This window comes from Pinus tabuliformis, chromosome 9 (assembly GCF_031772625.1).
Source record: "Pinus tabuliformis cultivar Carrire ecotype Pingquan chromosome 9, CPIR1, whole genome shotgun sequence".
Taxonomy (NCBI): Eukaryota; Viridiplantae; Streptophyta; class Pinopsida; order Pinales; family Pinaceae; genus Pinus; species Pinus tabuliformis.
Window position 1 is genome coordinate 1014263380 of NC_142307.1, and position 12253 is coordinate 1014275632.

General features: G+C 37.9%; 1 pseudogene; it reads right to left on the reverse strand.

Moving 5' to 3' along the window:
* Positions 1–994: 994 nt before the first annotated feature.
* LOC149152155 (nucleobase-ascorbate transporter 6-like) lies at positions 995–12046 on the reverse strand (annotated as a pseudogene).
* Between the last annotated feature and the right edge of the window lie 207 nt (positions 12047–12253).

Consider the following 12253-nt stretch of genomic DNA (forward strand, 5'->3'; position numbering starts at 1 on the left):
TGGTGGCAACATGTGTGAATGCTACCTACCCCCAGGAGAACTACAAATGATTCTGTCATGAAAAACTGAAAAGTATATACCTAGGATGAAGCTAACAATAGTAAGCATATCTGATCATGATGCATAAAATGCATAAGAAAAAAATCCCCCATATGTAGAACATAATAAAAAGTACAAAAGGATAGATGACAATGCCCAAAATAAATCTATGATACATTGCATGGAATGCCATCTGAAAAGGCATACTATATTTTTCGTTACTTTTCCAATGTCATTTCATTTTTGCTGCAATAATTTCCATGCACTCATAGTGAAGAAAATCATGAAGCTAAAGTTAATGGTAAGCCTAAAGTGCCCTGTCAACAGGAGCTGAAGCCTTTATTTCAAAGGAAAACAACGTTTACCAAAAAAATTATATTTTAAACATGCTATGAATAACTAATAATTCTCGCATTATGCGTGGAGAATATCAGAAAGCAATTGTACTACTAGTTCCTACTAATGCCTTTGCAAGGGGGCTTAAGATATCATTACTATAAAATGACTCTATATCACTCTCTAGTTCCAGATAAATGCTCATTGGCTCAATTTGAAGCACCAACAACAAAAACATTCTGTTTCATCTTCAAAAGTACTTACAAAAATAAATTATTCTATGCACAACATGCCTCTTTTGAATTGGAGTCAAGATAGCATATTGACCACTCTGAGAGTCTGGAATGTACTTTTCCTTTTCATTATTCTCCTTTTGCTGCTAGCCGAGAGTGGTGATCTTGAAGTGCTCTGAAAATGATTGACCAGGGCACAGATGCATCCATTTAAGATAATTCGTGAAAGCAGTTCCCTATCAAAGTGATAGATATAAAATATAGGCATCTTAGATTTCACACTGTGAAGTTGTCTCTTTCTGAATTGAAGACACTCTAATTATTCTCCAAATGAACCAAGGCTATTGATAAAACAGAGACCCCACATCTAAAATAGAGTTTCATCCTCAGAGAGATGGGAAAAACTTGGTCAGGTTGAAAGGGAGAGCATAAAACTCTTCACTTCTAGGATCGGTTTTGAATGAACGGAACTTATCCCACCAATGATGGCCTCTGTCTTTCCTTGTTGAACTCTCCCCCATATGTAGAGTTTTATCCAAAAACAATTCTATGCTGCCAGCAACTAAAGGTGGTGATGAGAAAATCACATTGATAATGTCATTGAACTGTTAGAAAAGCCATTCAAAAATGTTTAAAGTTAAAAACATTGAAATTTGAAGAATGAAGGGAATGTTGCCACAACGAACTGCTAGCCAAAAAATTTCAATTTAGTCCCTGAAAGAAGTTGTAAGAACCCTACCCATCGTCCATGAGTGTGGACTGGACCATGACCAGAAGAAACTGTTAATTCATTGAAGTACTGTGGTACTGATAATCCCAAAAATGGAGAGAAGCCCAAGGTGAACTTCGTCCTGAAACTATTTAAGATTGCAAAATTGAAGGAAACTGAGACCCCCACCAGCTGCTCATCAAGAATACAAAAAATTTCAGACATGAGGAAAAACCCAAAGAATTGTTGTTCTACCCTACAATTTTAAAGCTGCATCGCACAAACTGTCTGCCAATATAGGTACCCAATGAATTGTTGTTTTACCCTAATATGTTGAAATTGCATTGTACAAACTAAGTGTCTGCCAATATGAGTTAACCTTAAGGTTTTATGCATACATCCATTATACATTATGGCAACAGCTAAGATACTACTAGTTGACTGACTTTACAGCTCAGCACATAGGATTTGTGTCCACCGTATACATACCAACATAACCAAAGAGGAGACAGGACACGGTAGCGACAATGGGTGCTAGAATAGAAGCAAAGATTGCTCCAAATTTGCCTGGAACACATTAACATGAAATTAGCAATGCAAAAACCTAGACTAGGGAATAAACCCCAAAATGAGAACAATATCCCAACTTGAGTTGATTATCACCAAGAACAGAGAATAATATCATAAATCCTGTTGATATCTGGAGCACCCTGTGACTTCCAACTCATGTCAACCCCAAAAGACCAGCATTCTCACTGCAAATTCCCAAGATAAGACAAATTTCAGAGCTAGTATTGCCAGAAATGGGTCAAGTTGCCTGGTTCTTACACTGATACTGTGGACCCATTTCCAGTTCCAAACATCCCATCCAATAAAATTCCAATTCCTTGTAGAGAGGACCATTACATTCCATCAAGGACAATGATACAATCTTCCAATTACCTGAAGCCATAAGGGTGAAAGCAACGAATCCATTTCCTTACCTGCCAGCCTATACCACGGCTGATGATAGATTGAGGGGGAGGTGTGGCACTTGCAAACCTTGAAACAACATAGAATGCACCAGTAGACTGCAAATTTATGAAAGAAAAAAAAATAGTAGTCAATACCCAATTTTGTTTTTAAATAGAAACCCATAGATAACTATCAGAAATGTCAACGGGATAAAGAAAATAAAAGAGAAGAAAGTATATCTGATATATGGCAAGCAGGCAGACCTCAACAAGAGACACAAATGTTGCAGCCATCATTGCAAAAGACTATCCTCCATCAAAAACAGGTCCTCCCCATTGAAATGGATATGGAACACTTATCCTGCAGAATAATAAAGACCATGCTGAGGCTTTGCATGAGAACGTACTGTATGAAGTGACATGACAATTAGTATGCATGCTTCTTGTAAGAATGCATACCATTTGGCACCACTAACTAGTCTAGAATGGTCTGTTCGGCAATGGGCTTGGGTCTTTTGAGGGGTATGCTTGTATGCTCCACCTACAGTGAGAATATGGGCATATGCCCACACAATAGCAACTGCAATTATGATGGAAAAACGCTCAAATAAAGGCTTCTTACGAGTCTTGATATGTCGACCATACTGAAAGGGAGGACACAAGAGTTTAATCATTTAGTTTCATTCCGCAACAAATTGGTGCCACAATCTTTCCAATTACAAATCATTTAATACAACAGATTTAAAAAAGCATGGAAAGACTAGGAACAAGATATATGATATATATCTAGAGAGATACACTCTAGAAGTTTACACATAATGGTAATTGGTTAATTCCTTACCTGTGAAAATAAGACCAGTGCAATAAGTTGTGGAAGCCCTATTTCAACGCATTTCCCCACCTGTAAATAACATCAGAGTACAACACTTCATTTGATTTAGTAGCTATGTCATTTAGTCATTATAGCTTAAATTTTCACAAGAGAAGTTTCAAAACAAACTGGAAATAATTCTTTTCAGAACTTACCATGATCCATTTGTGAAACAGTCCAACTCCGAACACAGCTTATTACTAATGTGATTAATATTAATAAAGATCGTACATAATATGGTATTGTGTTAAAAGTTTAAACCTTAAATATATATTAGACGATATAATTAGGAGTAAATCAAGACTAATCTAAGTCAAACATTTCTGAAACATTTTTTATTCATAATACATTTCCTAAAAACATTTTCTGTTTCATCTAGTTTATGCAATTTATTTCATCCTAAGTATCTGTGTAAAAGCAGGTGTTAAGTTCCAACCAAACTATTTGTCTAGAAATCACCTACAACGCAGAAAAGAACACACTACCTCCATTCAAAAGAAGAGTCTACAGATATCAAATCAAAATATCTATTGCTTCAAGATAAATGAAAGTCCAATAGATGGACCTTGTTTAATAGAAATCGTCATCAAGCCAGTAATTATCCAAGCAATATGGGTGCTAGTCAAGTTAGCTAGCATACTTGAGCAGGTCCTTCTGTTCCAAACCAGTTGTAATCACACTGTAATTTTGAGTACCTTGCAGCTTTCCATATTAACTAACAAAAATGCTGGACTAGGGCACTCAAGCTCAGGAATTCTATACCCATATAACTCAAATGCAGTTTTGGCATTCATTGAAACTTGAAGCATATGAATTATATTCAAGCAAATATAAGATTTGTTTAATACCAAGTGAGTGCAATAGAGATCAGCTTCTGAAATAGAATTTGTTTAAGTCAAGTGAACATAACAGAAATGGTGCTCAGTGTCCACTTACCCCCGGGAACCCAAGTTCATAGAGCCCAAGAGCAACAAGAGTTACTAGCGGAACTGCTGAAAGAGGACTCAGATACCTGACACGCACCATGCCATCAAGACAACAAAATCAGGATCTACAGACTGTAAATCCTTAGTACATGTAGAAAATTTGAATGAAATTACTTGAGAAAATGCATAGAGATCAAACCAACCTTAAAACAACAGCCCACAGACCACTGAATCCCAGGATGATTTGCAGTGTTTCGACTTCTTGAACCAAGATTGGATCTACTTAAATTTGATCGACTTCTACTTTTGTTATCATATATATGAATACTTCTATCATAAAACTGAGTGTTTGCAAGAGGTTGCATAGATTTCAGGGAGCCCATCTACTAAAATAAGAGTAGAATGGGTACGCAGTAAAGAGATAATTTTGATAAACATGTGCCATACAAGTAGGACAACCCATAGTGAGATTGGAATGGAAACTCATACCATACGGGTCGGGCAGATCATAAAGAGACCCAAATTAAAACTAATGCCATAGAGGTGGAGAAAACAGTAAACTACAGTGGGATTGGAATCGAAACTCATGCCATAAAGGTGAAGCTGACCACAGAGAAACTCAAATTGAAAATTATGCTATAAGAATGGGGCAAACAAAAGAGAAATTGGAATTTAAACGTATCCCATACAGGAGGGGAAGCCTAAAAAGAGACTTGAATTGAAACTTGTGCCATGCAGATGGACCAAACCATAGAGTGATTGGAATTAAAAATCAAGCCGTAGAGGTGGAGCAGACCAACTGCGGCAACCCAGAAAGAGATTTGAATTGAAAGTTGTGTCATACATTGAGACGAACCACAAAGAGACTCAAATTGAAACGCATGCCATACAGGTGAAGCGAACCATAGAAAATTGGAATTGAAACTCATACCATACCAGTGGAGCAAACCACAAAGAAATTGGAAATGAAACTCGCCCATAATGGCAATTGAATTGAACTGCATGCTATATAGATAGGGCAGAGCACGGAGAGAATGGAAATGGAAATCATGTCACACAGGAGGGATCAAACCATAGAGAGATTGGAATCCTAATCTTGGGATTGCCAGGTCTAGAAGCAAAATTCTACTCTGTGAGCAGAAGAGGAGTGCTTCCAAATTGGATGTCTAGTCACTCAGTTTCAAAAACCTTTCCTGGGGCAAGTGACATAGAGATAATCCCTTAGGGAAACATTTTTTTAGGTATACATCCAAGATTTTGTTTGGATAACTTTTCATTGCAGGGTTGATGCATCTTCATTTGAAGATGGGGATGGATTGACAACAATGTGCCTTTTAGGATGTGAAAGGTTTGTACGACCTGAATTCTGCACAAACTTTGCAGGTGACAAGAATGTGCCATGGCACACACAAACTATACTAACCTCATCTCTGCTATAATTGTACAAGAATCCATTGATTGTTTTCCCATTTGGGCCTAGTCCAGTAGTTGAAACAAAGGGCATTTTGGGCAATGAGGATTGAGTTGGAGGCCTTTTATCTTCAGAAATAATTGGATTACCTGTTTTTTCTGTTGTAGAATTTGAAGCAGATACTTGTTATGAATATTATACAATGTCCTGTTAACATCCTCACACAAGGATGGAGGTATTATGGCGACCTCTTTCCAGCACGAGGATGAAGAAACAGAGGAGTCTCCCTTCACCTTTTGAAAATCCCATAAAATAACCTCGTGCAAAAGCCCCTCTCCGTCTTTGACCTTCCCACCTGTAGCTAGAATGTTGGGTCCCTATAATACTAGTGATTACCCCATTACTATTGTAGTTATACCCCTTATTTATATTGTTGTGCCCCTATTACCCACATATTGTTATTTCTGTGCCCCATAAAATCCCTCTATTATTATTTTTGTCACTTTATATTATTATTGTTAGGTCGGCTGGATTATATTGTGACTCCTTAGACTCCTATATATAGAAAGGAGGTTTTGTCATTTGTATCATCCAAGAATTGTTCATTTATGTAATGTAAAGGAGGTTGCCCCCTCGAAGAGGCTGAATTCTAAGGCGTTGATCTTTCTTTTCTATCTTTTCTTGAGCTGGTTTCATAACATTTGGTATCAGAGCTTTGGATTCTAGGGTTTCGTTGTTCCAAACAGGTCATCATGGCATTTTCGCTATAACTTTTTTTCTGTGACGTTTCAGAAGTCGCAAAACAAACCCATTTGAGAAGAAATCGCGCTGAACCTTGGGTCCGAATTTCAGAGTTTTTCACGCGATATTTTCGAGATATGATCTGAGGAAGTTGGTCTTTTTGCAGACTCCTGAATTACACTCAAAACAGGTGACCTGGGGAAATTCGTCATAACTTTCTTTCTGAGCATCGGATTGAAATTTCGTAAGAAGGTACAGAAAGAGGACGGACTGTAGTTTTCTTTTATATATTTTTTAGAGTCAAAGGTTGAAACAGGACACGTGGCACGTCGTACAAGTTCACTCTACTGAACTAGTCTATAATCAAGTCACTGTGGGAGATTTCACATAACTCTTCCTTGGAGAATCCAATTTGGGTCAGACTTGTGGCATTGGAAAGAGGACACGGAGGGCTACTACAAGTCACAAATTCAAAACTAGATAATCAGAAATTACAGAGATACATCGGAGGCAATATTGAGCTCCTACAAAGTGAAAAAAAGGTGTGTAGATTTTCTTTAATTTTTGCTTAAGCTTGGTTTGAAAATTTATTTTGAAGGAATTCAAAGGGCATATTAGAGAATTATTATCGGTAACTGATGCCCCGAGGAAAGAAAATGCAAACACCTAGTAAGGAGCCTGAAAGCTCTAGCATGACTCATGAAGAAGAAGAAGAAATGCTATATGATATATCAAAATTACAAGAACAAGTGCAACGATTGTCACTTGCACAAAAAGCAACAGAATCTAAAATGGATGGTTTAAGGAAAGATGTAGAAGCTAAGATGGATGGTTTAAAGAAAGGTGTAGAAGCTAAGATGGATGGCATGGAAGCTAAGGTGAATAGCATGGATGCTAATATTGATGGCATGGATGATAAGATGGATAAGTTGCTACAAGAAATAGTCACTAAGGGTGAAAGAGTACTAAAGGAAACTCATGATGAGAACAAAAGAAATGTTAATCATGATTCCATAGACTCTAATGTTGGATCGAAGACTCACCATGTTCCAAAAATCGATATGAGGAAGTTTGATGGCAAGGATCCCGCCACATGGATATTACAGATGGAGCAATTCTTCGATCTCAATAATGTGCAAAACACACAAAAGGTACGTATGGCAAATTTATATTTGGAACCAAATCAGTTTGTATGGTATCAATGGCTTTGTTCTCGTAAACAATTTATCACTTGGGCAATTTTTACGGAAGAATTGATAGCACATTATGAGGATACAAAAAGCAACACTTTTTTTAGCCAATTGATAAGTCTCAAACAAAAGGGTTCAATAATGGAGCACATTGAGGAGTTCCAAAAATTGAACATAAGGGTAAAAGATATTCCAGAGGAGCATAGGATTGATGTGTTCATAGGGTCTTTAAAGGATAATATCCAACATGATGTGCGCCTTTGGGAACCTGATTCATTAGAGAAGGCATTCAGGTTAGCAAGAAAAATGGAAAGCAAAATTATGGCAACTAGGAAGCATACCATTCACAACTATAAAGACGGAAGTGTTGTTGCCCATAGTCTTCCACAACCTACAAGGTTGACACCACAACAAATGGAAGAAAAAAGAGCAAAAGGGCTTTGTTACAATTGTGATAGCAAATACACAAAAGGTCATAAGTGTGCTGAGAAGAAATTATTCTACATAGATTGTGAAGAGGAAGAAGAAAAGGAGCAAGAAAGGTCAAAAGAAGAGGATATATTCCAGGAACAAAGCCTAGATGAAGAAAAATAAATCCGACCATATCTTGTAATGCATTGGCGGGAATTACCACTCCTCAAACCATCAAGATAGAAGGACAAATCAAGAAGAAAAAGGTAATAGTGTTGATTGATTCAGGAAGCACCCACAATTTTATTCATTGTAGGGTAGCAAAAGAATTGAATTGCTTCCTATATCCAGCACCAGAGTGTCAAGTGATGATTGCAAATGGAGGAACAATAAATTGTTCTGGAAAGTGCCATAATATCAAGCTATCCATGGGAGAATATGTATTGACTAGCCCAATGCTTTCCATTCCAATGGGAGGTGCTGATGTTGTACTAGGAGTCCAATGGCTACAATCCTTGGGTACAATAGCTTTTAATTTTCAAGAACTTTTCATGAAATTTTCTTTGGAAGGAAAGGAAGTTGAATTAAGGGGTATTGCAGGGAAACCAGGAAAGATAATCAGCTCTAATGGCATGACAAAGCTTCTAAAAAAGGAGCAAAGAGGTGTAATTGCACAATTATGTTCGCTAGATGTTTCCACATTGGAATCATCTATTTCTCCAGATCTCCAAAAAGTCCTGGACAATCATTCCAAGGTATTTGAGACTCCCAAAGGTCTCCCACCTATGCGTGATCATGATCATGCTATTCATCTGATTCCAGGAAGTGTTCCTCCAAACATCAGGCCGTACAGATATCCATATGTCCAAAAAAGTGAAATTGAACGTATGGTTGCAGAAATGCTAGAGGCTGGTATAATTCAACCGAGTCAAAGTTCTTTCTCAGCTCCAGTAGTATTGGTGCACAAGAAGGATGGATCATGGCGCATGTGTCCAGATTATAGGGAGCTCAACAAGCTCACTATTAAAGATAAGTTCCCCATTCCTGTCATTGATGAATTACTGGATGAATTGCATGGATCAATTTACTTCACCAAGTTGGATCTTCGTTCGGGATATCATCAAATCAGAATGAAGATTGAAGACATTCCGAAAACGGCATTTAGAACTCATGAGGGTCATTATGAATTTTTGGTCATGCCTTTTGGCCTTACCAATGCACCTTCAACATTTCAAGGTTTGATGAATTCAATTTTCAAACCATTCCTTAGAAAATTTGTGTTAGTATTTTTTGATGATATACTAATCTACAGCAAGTCTTGGAAGGATCATGTTGAACATGTTGACAAGGTGCTACAACTATTGGAGGAGAAACAATTATATGCAAAAAGATCCAAATGTTTCTTTGGAGTCCAGGAGGTGGAATATTTGGGTCATATTGTATCTCATGAAGGAGTTAAGGTAGACCCTAGCAAAATTAAAGCCATTAAGGAATGGAAAATCCCCACATCCATAAAGCATCTGCGAGGATTTCTTGGGTTGACAGGGTATTATCGCAAGTTTGTTAAGAATTATGGGAGAATAGCAGCACCTCTAACAACATTATTGAAGAAAGATTCATTTTCATGGACTCCGGAAGCAACAAAGGCCTTTAAACATCTTAAAGAGGCAATGTGCCAAGCACCGGTCTTAGCTACACCAGACTTCACAAAAACCTTTATTGTGGAATGTGATGCTTCAGGAAATGGAATTGGTGCTGTTCTAATGCAAGATGAAAGACCCATTGCTTTTGAAAGTCGTCCAATCAAGGGAAAGTTTTTAAGCAAAGCTATTTATGAGAAGGAAATGTTGGCAATACTCCATGCACTTAAGAAATGGCGACCCTACCTAATGGGAAGACACTTCAAGGTAAAAACAGATCATGATAGCCTTAAATACTTTTTAGAACAAAGATTATCCTCTGAAGAGCAACAAAAGTGGGTCACAAAGATGTTGGGTTATGACTTTGAAATCATCTACAAAAAAGGGAAGCAAAATGTGGTGGCAGATGCACTCTCAAGAAAGGATGAGGATGTGGAAGCATTGTTGTGTGCCATTTCTATTATCCAACCAGATTGGATAAACGAAGCAAAGGAGGAATGGAAGAATGACGAAGAAGTGTGGGCACTTATTCGAAAGCTACAACAAGATTCCAGTACTTCTGATACATTTAGCTGGCAAAATGATTCGTTATGGTACAAAGATCGCTTATACCTCTGTAAGAATTCCCAGCTAAAACAAAAGATTCTTATGGAATTGCACACTTCTCCCTTAGGAGGGCACTCAGGATTTTTAAAAACTTACCACAGGGTTAAGAAGGAATTTTTTTGGGATGGCCTTAAATCAGATATTCAAAAGTTTGTGGCGGAATGTTTGGTTTGCCAACAAAATAAAGTTGAAACAATTAAGACACCGGGTCTATTACAACCTTTATCCATTCCAAGCCAACGTTGGGAGGAGGTTTCAATGGATTTTATCACAGGTTTACCCAAGTCTGAGGGAAAGAGTGTCATCATGGTGGTAGTTGACAGACTTACCAAGTATGCACACTTTTGTGCATTATCACATCCATTTAAAGCCAGTACAGTTTCTACTGCATTTATGGAAACAGTTCAAAAGCTACATGGAAACCCAAAGATTATTGTAAGTGACAGAGATCCCATTTTCACTGGAAATTTTTGGACAGAATTATTTTCTTGTCTTGGTACTCAGTTAGCTCATAGCTCATCTTATCATCCTCAATCTGATGGGCAAACTGAGATAGTAAACAAATGTTTGGAAGGATATCTTCGTTGCTTTGTATCTGATAAACAGACACAATGGGTCAAATGGTTGCCTCTGGCTGAATGGTGGTATAACACTTCCTTCCATACAGCAACAAAAATGACCCCATTTATGGCACTTTATGGGTACCAACCACCATCAATCACATCATATTTAAGAGAAAATTCTAAGGTTCAGGCAGTGGAACATCACATCGAACATCAACAACAAGTCCTCCAACTCTTAAAGGATAACCTCGTGTTGGCACAAAATAGAATGAAACAACAGGCAGATCAACATCGCAGTGAAAGAAGTTTTGATGTAGGTGATTGGGTATTCCTACGGCTACAACCATATAAGCAAATGTCCCTAAAGCAAGCTAAGAAGGATAATAAATTATCACCAAAGTATTATGGTCCGTACAAGGTGTTGGAAAAGATTGGTACTATGGCATACAAATTGGAGCTTCCTGCAGCTTCTCGATTGCACCCAGTTTTCCATGTTTCATGTTTAAAGAAGGTTATAGGCGACAAGCTCCCAGTTCAAACAATATTGCCAGAACTTGACGAGGAAGGAAAAATTATATTGGAACCGGAAGCAGTCACAGAAACAAGAACTCGACAGCTACGAAATCGATCAATTTCAGAGTATCTTATCAAGTGGAAGAACTTATCCGCTGAAGATTCCACATGGGAGGATGAGAATTTTATGCAGAAGTATCCAGAACTGCTCAAGCGTTGAGGACAACACTTTTTTGAAGGAGAGGGGCATGTTGGGTCCCTATAATACTAGTGATTACCCCATTACTATTGTAGTTATACCCCTTATTTATATTGTTGTGCCCCTATTACCCACATATTATTGTTTCTGTGCCCCATAGAATCCCTCTATTATTATTTTTGTGGCTTTATATTATTATTGTTAGGTCGGCTGGATTATATTGTGACTCCTTAGACTCCTATATATAGAAAGGAGGTTTTGTCATTTGTATCATCCAAGAATTGTTCATTTATGTAATGTAAAGGAGGTTGCCCCCTCGAAGAGGCTGAATTCTAAGGCATTGATCTTTCTTTTCTATCTTTTCTTGAGTTGGTTTCATAACATAGAACCTGCAACCCACAGGTGAGCAGGTAAGGGAACATGTGTTTTTTCTTGGCCAGCTCTCGCAAGGGTGCGGAAATGGAAGTCCCATTTCTGATTGAAACCCATTATGACCCACCAGCCACTGATGATCAAACAATAGAAAGTACCATCACAAAAAAGCAAATTCATTCCCATATGTGTCTGCACTACCCACAAATCCTCGAGCATGGTTCCTGCAATACTCGATGACCTGTAAGTGGAATCATATATTTCCATTATATCGCCTTTCTGATCACGGGATCGGCCCACAACCACCACTTTGTATGCACCCAACGGAGCCATCGAATCGATTTGCTGCATCCAGCGGAGCCACCAAACCGTAAGAATTGTAAATGAGACTATGGTTATAACACTACAAATCAAGATTTAGTGGGACGATTAGTAACATCTAATGGTCGAAAAACATTTAATCGTCTAACAATCTATCTGATGATCAGGATTATGACAGAAAGGCAACTGGGGGAGTTGATTTCAGAGGGAAACGCCTTA